The 13,310-nt window shown below is 42.4% G+C and overlaps 1 long non-coding RNA gene across 1 annotated transcript; it reads left to right on the forward strand.

The window, feature by feature from the left end:
* The first annotated feature begins 137 nt into the window (after nucleotides 1-137).
* On the forward strand, nucleotides 138-8,293 carry LOC112408623 (uncharacterized). Its single transcript, XR_003004982.1, has 3 exons — nucleotides 138-308; nucleotides 746-914; nucleotides 8,098-8,293. It is a non-coding gene; the product is annotated as an uncharacterized LOC112408623 (long non-coding RNA).
* Nucleotides 8,294-13,310: the final 5,017 nt, after the last annotated feature.

Here is a 13,310-nt window from a genome sequence, read left to right on the forward strand (position 1 = left end):
CCCGTGTCCCCTGCATCGGCAGGCGGACTCTCAACCACTGCGCCACCAGGGAAGCCCCTGGTTCCTTCTTTAGGGCTCTCTTTGTCGAGAACAAGCACGGCTGTACCTCTTGCCAGACTGAGGGTTCCTTTCTCATTTTATCCCAGTGCCTAGAAGGGTTTCCAGCTTAATAATATGTGCATGTGAGGGAGAAAGGGGAAGAAGCCTTGACTGCCACTTCTACCTGGATGGAAGTCAAGAACTCGGACCCTGGAGCCAGGCTTCCCGCTCAGACCTACCTCGGCCATTCACCGGCTGTGCATCCTTGGGTTGGTCTCCTCATCCCTCTGAGCCTCGTTTCGTCATGTGTACGGTGCAGCTTGTCACAGTACCTACCTCATAGGGTTGCTCTGAGGATTGAATGAACGAGTGCATGTGAAGTGCTTAGCCGACTGTAGATGCTCAGTAGATAGAATTCAAACTCCCTGAGGACTGGGACCCTTGTTTGATTGACTGATAGGTTTTCAGCACCTAGGACTCTGCCGGGCATGAGAATGAATGGAGGGAGCTATAGTAGTAATCATATGTGAAATCTGCAGTTGGTGGGTCCTGCTGGCATTTGTATCCATGTGGGTTGGAATAAGCGTTGAGTGACCCTCAAACCTCTCTTTACTCTGCATTTGGAAGGACTGTGCTTAGGACTTCGTTATTTGGTTACTGTTGCCCCAATTCACCTGGAACACATATCTTTCATGCTGCCCTTCAGGTGTTATTCAGGGAACCAGCACTCTCCAGCCACACTGCATGGATTGAAGCTGTGTTTTCAAGGACACCCTCCTCCAGCTCTCCACTCTGAAGATGTTTCCCCCACCCCTGCACTGCTGGTTGGGTCACCTTGGCCATGAGATCCTGATTTTCCATCCCATTCTAATTTGGTAAGTCCTCCTGCTTTGCTGTGCCCTGTTTCATGCAGGGCTCTTGTGACACTTCCATTTCCCACACCTGTTGGCTTCCCCTGACCCAGTCAAGGTTATTTTGGTTACAAGTGCCCAAAACCAGCTCAAAGACGGTAAGGAAAACCAAAGGGGCATGAGTGATGGAGGAGGTTTATTGGAAGGAATCAGGAATATCTCAGAACTGATGGTCAGGAAAGGCTGTTGGAACCAGCAGTGGGGACGGCTCAGCCACGGAGGCCACTCTCTCCACCCACAGAACCTGTGGGCAAGCATGCCAGAGGGCTTGGCTGGAGGGGTATAGGGCCATGGGCTTTGGACATAGGTTACCTGAGAGCAGGTGCCACTCCAGGCCAAGCCGGAGGAGAGGAGAGGTTTTGGTTGCAGAACCAAAGCATCCTATCCCAGCACCTCCTGCTCAGACAGTCAGTTTGGAAAAGTTAGTTTCCTGAGGCAGGTTCCTTTGGGACTGAGTGAGAAGGGACCTTTACCTAATTCTCCTCCTGATGCAAACCTAGGGGAAGGGCATGCTGGGCAAAGAGACTCTAAGGGGATGGTTGTTAGGACCTGGTGCAGCTGGGATCCCCTGACGTGGGATATGGGACATGGGACCCCACTTTAGCTCAGAAAAAAGGCCTGAGCTGAGTCCACCTTTGCACACAGCAGGTCACTGTGTTAACTCAGAGACCAAAGGACTTGGGTGGGGCTGGAAATAGGATGGGAATTAGGAGTGATGAGATGCCACTGATGTGAGACAGGGATTCTTCTTTCCACTTTTCCTCAAATTCATGTCACACATTTCATAGATAATTTTGGTTCCCAGGTTATAAAAGGACAATTCTTAATCCCAGTATTAAAAATGTTCATTTTAGGATTTTTGTATTGATAATAAATTGATGAAGACAAGCATCATTGCAAGGAATAGAGAGCCAGGCTCCTTAATATTCACTCAGTTATAGTGATTATAGGATTTGGTTTTGCTCTTACTTTTCTATATCAAATAGAATTGTTTTTCTGTTTGTTTTTGACATTTCTATTTTTTCCTTAACCTTTATTTTTTAGAGTATTCTTATATTCACAGATATAGAATTGTTTTTTGTTATAGCTTTTATATGATTCCGATTTCACAGAAAGCTTCTAAAATCTACACATTTGTATTTGTGCCATGGTAAATTTCATTCAGTTCTACTTTTTAACTTTTCATACAGAAGAATAAAAATAAGAAATTTTAAAAAATCACTGATTCATGAAACACTTGTTTGGCAACAGTACAGCTATTGGGTCGGGACTGTGGCAACCTTCATTTTGACAGAATGAGGACAGATTATTGTTCAGATTAGAGTAGTTTATGAAATTAACCAAAACCACAAACAAAATATTAGCAAATAGAATACAGCCATGTATTAAAAGAAGAATATATCTTGACAAAGTGAGGTTTATCCAAAGTGGAATATTTGTTGAACATTAAAAAATCAATGTCATAAAGAACAAAAACCTTGTGACTGTACTAATAAATGCTGAGGAAACAGTTGATAAAATTCAACACCCATTCTGTATTAAAAAAAAAAAGAAAACAACAACAAAAACAAAAAGCTCTCAGCAAAGTAGAAAATCAAGGAAAGAAACCTCCTCTCTAATAAGGGGTAGCTATTGAACACTTAGAACTAACATCACACTTAATGGTAAAATATTAGATGCTTTCCCTCTACAGTCAAGGCAAGGATATTCACTTTTATCACTTCTATTCTACAATTCAGTAGAGGGTCTCGCCAGTGCAATAAGTCAAGGACAGAAATAAAAGGCACAAAGACGAGAAAGAAAGAAGGGAAACTATCTTTATTTGCAGTCGACGTCACTGTGTACATGAAACATCCAAAGGAATCTACAGACTACTAGAATTTTTTAGTGAATTTAGTAAAGTTGCAGGGTAAAAGACCAATGTATAAAGATTAAATTGTATTTCTCTATACAGGCAACCGATGATGGGAAAATAAAATTAAAATACACTACTGAAAGTAACCTAAGAATCAAATACTAAGAATAAACTTAATTTTAATGAAAGATATGCAAGGTCTCTACACAGAAATTTATAAAATATTGCTGAGACAAATTAGAGAAGTCTTAAATAAATGCAGAGATATATCATGTTCATGAACTGGAAGATTTAGTATGTTAAGATGCCAGCTTTCCTCAAATTTATCTATCCAGTTAATGCAACCCCAACCTAAATCCCAGCAGAGATTTTTGTAGAAATGAATAAGCTGATTCTAAAATATTTATGCAAAGGATCGTAAATAGAACAGTCATGAAAAAGAAGAACAAAGGTGGAGGAGTTATGCTAGCTGATTTCAAGACTTACTAAAAAACTATAGTAATCAAGATAGTGTACTATTGGTATAAGGTAAAAAATAGATCAATAGAACAGGATAAAGAGTCCAGAAATAGAACTACCGTGGTTATTGGGCAACATATAGATGCATGGTCAATTGCTTTTTGTCAAAAATGTCAAAGCAATTCAATGTAGAAAGGCAACTAAGTCACATGTCATTAAATATCAGGGAAAAATGGTGGAAAAACTAGATATTGGCACAGGAAAAAAATTAACCTTGACTCCTACCTCACACTATACATATAAATTAATTTGAAGTGGAAAACATATCTTCACTATTTGGGACAGGGAAAGATATCTTAGAAAGTCATAAAAGACACTACCAATAAAAGCAAACATTCATACATTGGACTTTATCAAAATTAAATACTTCTTATCAAAAGAAACATCATCAAGAAAGTGAAAAGTCAAGCTACAGATTGGGATGAAATATTCAATAAGTGTATATTTGAAAAAGACTTCATCTAGAATATATAAAGAATTCCTACAAATCAATAATAAAAAAACCCAATTAATAAAAAATGGACAAAAATCTTTAACAAGCACTTTCAAAGGAAGATACCTGAATAGCCAAGAAATATCAATACATGAAAAGGTATCCAACATTATAAGGCAATAGGGTAATGCAAATTAAAACCACAATGGAATACTGCAACACACTCATCAGAATGTCTAAAATTACAAGACTGATAATACCAAGTGTTGGCAACCATACATTGTTGGTGAAAACATAAAATAGTAAAATTTTAGTCCAACATGTTATCTAACTTATAAGCAGAAAATCCACTTCTAGGTACAAACCCAAGTGAAATGAAAACATATTCCTCAAAAAGATGTGTCCAAAACGTTCATGATAGCTTTATTCATAATAACTGGGAACATCAGCAAGAGAATAGATAAACAAATTATGGTATATTTTTACAATGGGATACTACTCATCAATCAAAAGAAACAAACTCTTGATGAAGCCAACATCATGGATGAATCAAAAACATTATATTGAAAATGCTGGAGAGGGTTTGGAGAAAAGGGAACACTCTTGCACTGCGGGAATGTGAATTGGTACAGCCACTATGGAGAACAGTATGGAGGTTCCTTAAAAAACTACAAATAGAACTACCATATGACCTAACAATCCCACTCCTGGGCATATACCCTGAAAAAACCATAATTGAAAAAGAGTCATGTACCACAATGTACATTGCAGCTCTATTTACAATAGCCTGGAGATGGAAACAACCTAAGTGCCCAGCTTCTGATGAATGGATAAAGAAGATGTGGCACATATATACGATGGAATATTACTCAGCCATAAAAAGAAACGAAATTGAGTTATCTGTAGTGAGGTGGATGGACCTAGGGTCTGTCATACAGAGTGAAGTAAGTCAGAAAGAGAAAAACAAATACCATATGCTAACACATATATATGGAATTTAAGAAAAAAAAATGTCATGAAGAACATAGGGGTAAGACAGGAATAAAGACACAGACCTACTAGAGAATGGACTTGAGGATATGGGGAGGGGGAAGGGTGAGCTGTGACAAAGCGAGAGAGAGGCATGGACATATATACACTACGAAACGTAAGGTAGATAGCTAGTGGGAAGCAGCCGCATAGCACAGGGAGATCAGCTCGGTGCTTTGTGACCGCCTGGAGGGGTGGGATGGGGAGGGTGGGAGCAGGGAGACGCGGGAGGGAGGAGATATGGGAGCATGTGTAGATGTATAACTGATTCACTTTGTTATACAGCAGAAACTAACACACCATTGTAAAGCAATTATACCCCAATAAAGATGTTAAAAGTAAAAACATTATATTGAGCACCAAACACAAAAGAATACATACTTTATGATTCTATTTATATCCCAATAAAGCTGTTAAAAATAAAAACATTATATTGAGCACCAAACACAAAAGAATACATACTTTATGATTCTATTAATATGAAGTTCAAGAACAGGCAAAACTAACTTATGGTGATAGAAATTAGAACAGTGCTGGGTGACTGGAAAGAGGCACAGAGGAATTTTCTGGAATGATGGAAAGGTCCTCTATCTTGTATTGCGGGTAGTTATATGTGTTCCCATTTGTCAAAATTCAAAGAGCAGTAGACTTAAGATGTGGGCATTTGACATTATCAAGGAGTACTGTCAGTATAGAAGAAAGAGAGAGAGGACAATAAAGAAAGAGAGAGAAGTGTATTCTAGGAGGATTGCCTCTTACATTAGTCAAGTCCTAGAAAATGAAAACAGCCCTTTCCTGCCCTTAGGTTATAAGCGTTAAAAATAAACCGTGAAGCCTCTGTCCTATGACTTTTGGTTCCTGGATGGCTTAAACTTTCTTTTAAAAAGTAAACTAGGGACTAATGATCCTCATTGGGGTAGGGACTCATTGAACTTATTTCTAAATTCAAGCCAAGGCAAGAGTTTCCAGCCTTCGGGACGGCCTCCCCACGCTCCGGGTCCCTAGTGGATCTCTAAATAAGTTGGCAGTTCTGCAAGGAGACATTTGCTACAATCAGCTTCCTTAACTTGAAAGCCCCAGTGGCTGAAGTTAATTGTGTCTGGCCTTGGCCCCCTTGGCCTCCCCACCTTTGATGGGTATCTCTTCTGTTCTAGCTATGCCACGAGAGGCATTTTACCGGGCCCTTCCCAGCAAGGAATAAAATTGCAAACATATTGGAGGTATCCTTTTGTTTTGTTTTGTTTCTAAGGAAGGACTGCTTAAGGCTGAGCCCTGTGATAACCACAAGTATTAAATTACAGTTGCTTATGTGGCTACAGGGGGGAAGTAAGTGGGTTGGGTAACCTCTTCAGAGAAATTGACATCAGATTTGGGTAAAATGTTGGGTGACTCCAGGCAACGTGTAAATCAACAGTTCTTATTATTAATCCCGGAAGCCTGGTATTTCTTTGCAAAAGAGGAGAAAAGGAAAACTGCAATCCTCAGTAGCTCTCTGTACCCACCCAGGTAGAGACCAAGTCCATATTAATCCATGTAAACAAAATCCATACTTCTGAAAAAGTCAAGGTTTGGGGAGCAGGCACACACATACCTGCAGGGCCTCAGGCATCTTGTGACCTAAGGATGAAGGCCACGTGATGAGGATGGTTGGTCAGGGTGACAGAAGAGCCTCCCTCCCTCTTTGATGACATTGTTGGTCTGCCTGCCTCTGGTCTTCTTGTTCCATGAGAAAAATTAACATTTTACTTTTTAAGTCATAGTCAAGATTTCTGTCACTCAATGCAAAATCCATCTCTTATTGAAAAAGATTCTTTCATAAATAGAGAGGTAGATATTGCATGTTAATTATTTTTTTTAAAGTGTCAAAGGTGGAAGATGGCAATCTTATTTTCAATTCTTCCCCCCTCCACATACCCGTGCCCTTTGCCATGCCACCTGGCCATTCCTCTCACTTGTGGCAGCACCAAGTATTGTAGTTTCCCAACTCATTGGTACAAGGCTTGGCTGTGGACTTGCTGCGGTCGTGGAATGCTGGTGGATGTAAATGAGCAGAGGCTTTAAATTTGGTTATGGGCGGGGCTTGTTCCACTCTGAGAATGTGCGCCTGGGAGCTGCTGTCCAGGAGGGATGAGAGACAACGAAAATAGGCCTGACCCCACCTGCAGCTGGGAGCCCATTCCGCTGCCCCAGCCTGAAGAAGAGCCACCCAGCAGAGCCCAGCCCCGATCAGCCTAACCTCAGACAACCTGCCCACTGTGAGCATGAGAGTAACTGCCTGTGGTAAGCCACTGAGTTCTGGGATATTTTGTTTTGCATTAATATTGTGGCTAATGAAGTAATACTAAACCTGCAGTTTTGTAGCTTAGTTTTTCAGTTAGCAATATGCCATAAACACAAATATGCTTCTACAACGTGAGTTTTAAAGGATGCATAGTATTCCATAGTATAGAACATCCTAATTCTTTCCTTCAGTTACCTATAATTGGACACTTGGGTCCAATTATTTTATTAGGGTTTTGCTAATAAATCTGCCGCAAAATCCTTGTATAAGTCTCTATGCATGTTCTTAGGTTCCCTAAAATAAATCTTTAAAGAACAAATTTCTAGAAGTGGAATTGCTAAGTCAGAGCAGATACACATTTTAAGGCTTTTCATACATATTACCACATGGCCGTTCAGAAAGACTGGAATAATTCATGTTTCTACCAGCAAGGAAGGAAAGTACTCATTTCCCCAGATCTTTCCAGGATTAAATATCATCATGCTTATCATTTTTGTACAAAATCTTGATGGTTGGATGATAGTGACCATTTTTTAGTGTTACGTGTGCTTTTTCTTATTATAGAAGAAATGCAGGTTAAATATGGAAATATAAGTATGTGAAAAGAATAAAATACGAATCACCCAAAACGCCATTTCCAAATGATACCCAATGCCAACATTTTGTACAAATCCTCAAGTGGTTTATATTTGAACTGTATACACTCAGATATTTACATGTTTTTGCAGGTCACACACGTAGACGTGAACAGAGAAACTTAGTTCACCTCTCTATAATGGAAATAAACTTGATCTTGAGCCCCTAATCCAACTGCGTAGAAAAAAGCACTTAAATTTGCTACCTGTTATGGACTGACTTTTTGTGTCCCTCTCCACCCTCTCTCCATCACCCCTGCCCACCCCTCGCCCAGCCCAGTTCATATGTCAAAGCCTTGACCTCCAGGGTGACTATATTTGGACTAAGAAAGTATTAAGGTTAAGTGAAGTCATAAGGATCGCGCCTTGATCTGATTGGACTGATGTCCTTATAGGAAGAGACACCAGACAGCTTCTCTGTCCCCTCAAATGCACAAGGAGGTCATGTGAGCACATAGCAAGATGGCGCCATCTATATGCGAAGAGAAGAGGCCTCAGAATGAAACTTAACCTTTCCAGCACTTTGGTCTTGGATTTCCCAGCCTCCAGAACAGTGAGACAATAAATTTCTGTTGTGTAAGCCACCCAGTCTCTGGTTATTTGTTATGGCAGCTCGAGCTAATACAATAACTTACATTATCTTTTGATAATTTCAGGTTTAAATAGCTTCTTTTGACTACTCAGTGTCTTTCAGTTAACTAGTCAGTTTTGTCAGGATTTCTCCCTACTTCCCTTTTCCTCCTCCTTTCCCAAAGGGGTAACTGATGGTCAGAGATGGCTTCCTGTCTCACGGCAAAAGACTGGTGGCATCTGCTCTTTGGCCTTCTCTAAGTCCCAGATCATCCCTCCTGCTCATGGGCATTTCGGCTGAGTCTACAGAGCTATGTCTATTACCATCTTGTGTGCCTGCTGGCTGGTCTTGCTGCTAAAGCCTGTGGTCTGTGGGAAAGTCCCCGCTTCAAAGATTCCTACAATCCAAAGCCTCCCTGTCCTGGTCTCAACTCTCTTTTTTCCCATAGATACTCTTGGCACTTCCACAAGCCCAAAGGGGTATGTGCAGCTTCTGAATGTCTTCCTCACATGCCACGCTCAGGGGTGGGTATGAAGGTCCTCACTTTTGCACCTCCTTCCTCAGACCCTGCTAATCTCCTGCCCGGCAATCATGTTGGCCCCAGACTCTCCTTTCTCCCAAGGTACCCAGGTTCCACTGGGTCTGTCCAGGTGCTCCTGCCATTGCCTGTCCCTTGGCTGCCCAGGACTCAGCAGGATATGGGTGCCAAGGGCTTCTTGAGGCTCCTTCTCTCATCCCTGTGGAATTCTTTCCAGGTTTCTCCCCAGGGCCCTGGAAGGGCCTGTCTTCTTCCTATGGGCGGCGAGCTCCCCTCATGTCATAGCCTACACACTGTGACCTACTCTGTGGCCTTTCCTCAAAGCTTTAGTTCTTTTTTTTTTTTTTAACTTGGCTGTTTTCTTTTTTTCTGCAGCTTTATTTTTTATTTTCTTTGGCTGTGCCAAGCGGCATGTGGGATCTTAGTTCCCTGACCAGGGATCGAACCCATGCCCCCTGCATTGGAAGTGCAGAGTCTTAACCACTGGACGGCCAGGGAAGTCCTCAAAGCTTTAGTTCTTGATATATAAATTGCAACTTTGGAAATTCTAAGAAATCCTTTTTCTTTCTCTTTTGAAAACTTGCCTTTCAAGTCTACTGCCTTCCTTTTCCCCCAACTACTCACCAAGGACCTTGAAAAATTTAGTTTGAAGCATCCAGCAAATTGATGAATTCTCTCCTGAGCAGTATCCATTCTCTTCGCAAAGCGGTGAATCTTTCAGCTTCAATAAGCTGATAGTCACCCAGTAAGTAGGAACAAATCGTGTCTTAATATTTTAAAAAATAAGATCCCTGGGCTTCCCTGGTGGCGCAGTGGTTGAGAGTCCGCCTGCCGATGCAGGGAACACGGGTTCGTGCCCCGGTCCAGGAAGATCCCACATGCCGCGGAGCGGCTGGGCCCGTGAGCCATGGCCGCTGAGCCTGCACGTCCGGAGCCTGTGCTCCTCAATGGGAGAGGCCACAACAGTGAGAGGCCCACATACCGAAAAAAAAAATATGTATATATAATCCCTGCTACCTATGATATATACATATGTACACCACTGACCTTTTTAAAGGCTGCGTCTTCTTCAGGATGTTCAATATTCCATAATGAATTCAAACAAGCTTGTTTCTCTGTGTTGCTTTTCTCTGACTGTAATTCCGAGTCCATGTCCTGCTATGCATGGGTAAGGGACTACTCCCCAAACTGGGAGATCTTAGGTCAGAGTTGATTCAGGGGTGTTGTACCCAATATTGTCAGGAAGCAGAGTATGAGTTGAAAGTGGTGGGTTAGTGTACCAGAATCAAGGAATAACATAAAGTGAAAAGGTGGCCTTCAGTGACAGACGAGGCATGAGAGTGGGGCAGGATACAAGGTGAAGTGGAGGTGGCAGAAATGGCTAATACGTCTTCTCTTTTTCTGGAGCAGTGATTCTTAACTGGGGGTGATTTTGGCCCCTAGGGGACATTAGGCGACGGCTGGAGACATTTTTGTTCATCACACATAGGGGGCTGCTACTGGCATCTAGAAGGTAGAGGCCAGGGATGCTGCTAAATGCTCTACAGTGCACAGGGTAGCTTCTGCACCTAAGACTCATCAGGCCCAGCAGTTGTGCCAAGGTTGAACAGCCCTGTCCTATCTTACTGGGATCACTGATTTTTAGGTCACATGGCTGCCAACACTGAGGACTATATTTCCCAGCCTGTTTTGTAGTTTGGTGTGACCATGTGACTAAGTTCTGGCTAACGAGACTTAGGCTAATGTAGCAACTTCTGGGAACTGTCCTTGAAGGAAAAAAGCATGCTCTTCTCCTTCCCTTGTGTCCTTCCTCATGGCTGGAATGCGATTGTGTTGGCTGGAGCTCTGGCAGCCATCTTAGAACAATAGGATGACTTTGAGGCCATCTGAAGTGGAGCAAGAAGGAAAAAAGGGTTCCTGACACTGTGAAGCATCTTTCTGCTCTCAAATGTCCTCCTCTAAACTCCTTCAAACTAAGCAGAAACACTCTACCTTGCTTAGTTTTCTATTATTTCACAGGTTTTTTTCCTGTTACTTACAGCTGAACTTAATTCTAATCAGTACAGTGTACTATTTGCACCTACCTTCTGCTCTCTGGAATGTTCTAGTTATTGAGATCTGCCATGCCATGACGGGTTAGGGCTACATTCTGGAAGGAGCTGAACTTGGCAAGGAGCAGAGCAGGTCTGGGTGGACTGTGGGCAACAGCGCAAGAAGTCAACGTGGAAATGGGCTAAGAAAAAGAAGGGGTTGGATTTAAGCTTCACCTTTTTCTGCAGGCTTGCCTAGGTTTGTCCTGGAGTCGGACCAGTGTCCACAACCAGACTCTTCATATGTTTTACGCACCAGCACTCTGTCACAAAGATGTCCCCAGCATCCTGGTGGCTAAGGTTGGATCCATCTACATGACCAGGCCTGGCAGCCCTGATAAGCTCAGCCCTGTGAACAAGCCATAGAGGTAACAAAATGTGGGCATGGCTCTTGTTCACGGTTAGTGGTCGTGGGTGAAAGGAGCTAAGATAATCTGGTAGATTGTGCCACTAGGTGTAATCAATTTTGAAACCCCATAATTAACTGCAAATTCAAATATGGATAAAACCACAGTTAGCCCCAGCAAACTGTGATGTAGGGAGAGCTTATCTTCAACACCTTCCTGACCTTCAGTTTAGAATCTATCCTCAACTCGCTAAGGTTTCTGGTGCTCTTAGGTTAGCCCTCGGGTTTCCATAGCCGTCATGGCAATGCGGTCTCTGATATGCCCTTTGCTTGCACCACCCTCTCCTCTGGATCTTCCAAGCTTTCCCACTTTGACACATTTTCTATTCCTTTAAAATGCTGTTCTTTGCCAGGTGATAGCACCTAAGGCACTCATACTTTCTACTCAGTTGAAGTGTTGGTGTATTCGTTTCCTGGGGCTGACATAACAAAGTATCACAAATGGGGTGACTTAAACAACAAATTTATTCTCTCATATTTCTGGAGGCTGGAAGTCTGAGATCAAGGTGTCTGCGGGGTTGGTTCCTTCTGGAGACTATGAGAGAAGGATTTTCTCCAGTCTGCCCTCCCAGATTCTCATGGTTTGCCATCAGTCTTTGGTGTTCTTAGACTTGTAGACTCATCACTCCAATCCTCCACCTTCACACACATTCTCCCTGTGTCTCTTTCCTCTGTGTGTGTCTCTGTGTGTTTGTGTGTGTGTGTATGTGTGTCTAAATTCCCCCTTTTTATAAGGACGTCGGTCATATTGGATGAGGGCTTGCCCTAATGACTCCATTTTAACTTGATTACCTTTATAAAGATGCTGTTTCCAAGTAAGGTCACATCCTAAGTCCTGGGGGTTAAGATGTCACCATATCTTTTTGGAGGCACACAATTCAACCCATAAAAGTTGGTCAGCTGAGTGGCACCGTTACATTTTAACAGAGGCTTCTGCATCTCCACTTGTAGGAGTATCTGAGCTATTTAATAAGGAGGGAACCCATTCTCCCCTCCCCATTCTGAGCCCAGGGTGCATGCCCCTCGGTCACCTGTCACGGGAGCTGTTTTCTCGGTGTATCACAGGGCAAGGCCAGACCTCAAAGCTCCATTGACATTCAGAGATTCATACTCCCTCGTCTCTACAGAAACCTCATGGGACCAGTGTTGAATTATTGCTTTTTAAGAAGTACAGTCTGAAGCAGGACAAGTATGTCTAAGGAGAAGGCTGTGGACCTGAAACCAGTGGGCAGTGACGGTTGTTTTCAACCAGAAAAGAAGCTGGTGATAAATATTAACAACATAGAAAATGTTCCGGAAATCAGGCCAGCAAAACTTAGGCAGCAGTGTCAGGTACAGCTTCGTATAAATGCTTCTTGTTGTCATTAATCCCAATTTTAATTTCTAGCCTTATTAAAGACTTAAGGCTTTATCTCCATGTCTTCCCCCTGGAAGACCAGATGCATGTAATGATCTTTATCTCTGTAATTTTCCCAGTGGTCACAGTGTCTGTGCTGCTTAATCTTTTACATGTGGATTAATGAGCGCTGGGAAACTCCGTCTTTGTCCCCCTGATGAGTCCCAGCGACAAGCTCTGTGGATTCAGCATCGTTTCTCGGAGCTAGATTTTTACCATGAAAACAAATATTGCAGGGGAGGGGGCCAAATACCCATTTGCTGACCTGGGTCACAACAGAATCCAGTGTCACCGCTTCTATGTCTCCTTATGAATGTGTTTACATTCCACCCATGGACGTTGTCTGGACACCTGTCCCAATTACAAATATCCACCATATCCACAGTATCACAGAATAACAGGGAAAGGACCATGATCATAGAAGTAGAGTCTTAAGGCCAAAATTGACCTCAGAGATGATTTAATCCAGACTGCCTCAAATAAAACAAAACAGAACAGAACAAAACACCAGAGAGGTTGTGTGATTTTCTGAAGGACACACAAGGAGTTTCTGAAAGAGACAATTCAGCCTTAATCTAATGCCCCATTGACTGTAGCCTAATGACCT

Source organism: Neophocaena asiaeorientalis, unplaced genomic scaffold (genome assembly GCF_003031525.2).
Source record: "Neophocaena asiaeorientalis asiaeorientalis breed wild unplaced genomic scaffold, Neophocaena_asiaeorientalis_V1.1 scaffold45, whole genome shotgun sequence".
NCBI lineage: Eukaryota > Metazoa > Chordata > Mammalia > Artiodactyla > Phocoenidae > Neophocaena > Neophocaena asiaeorientalis.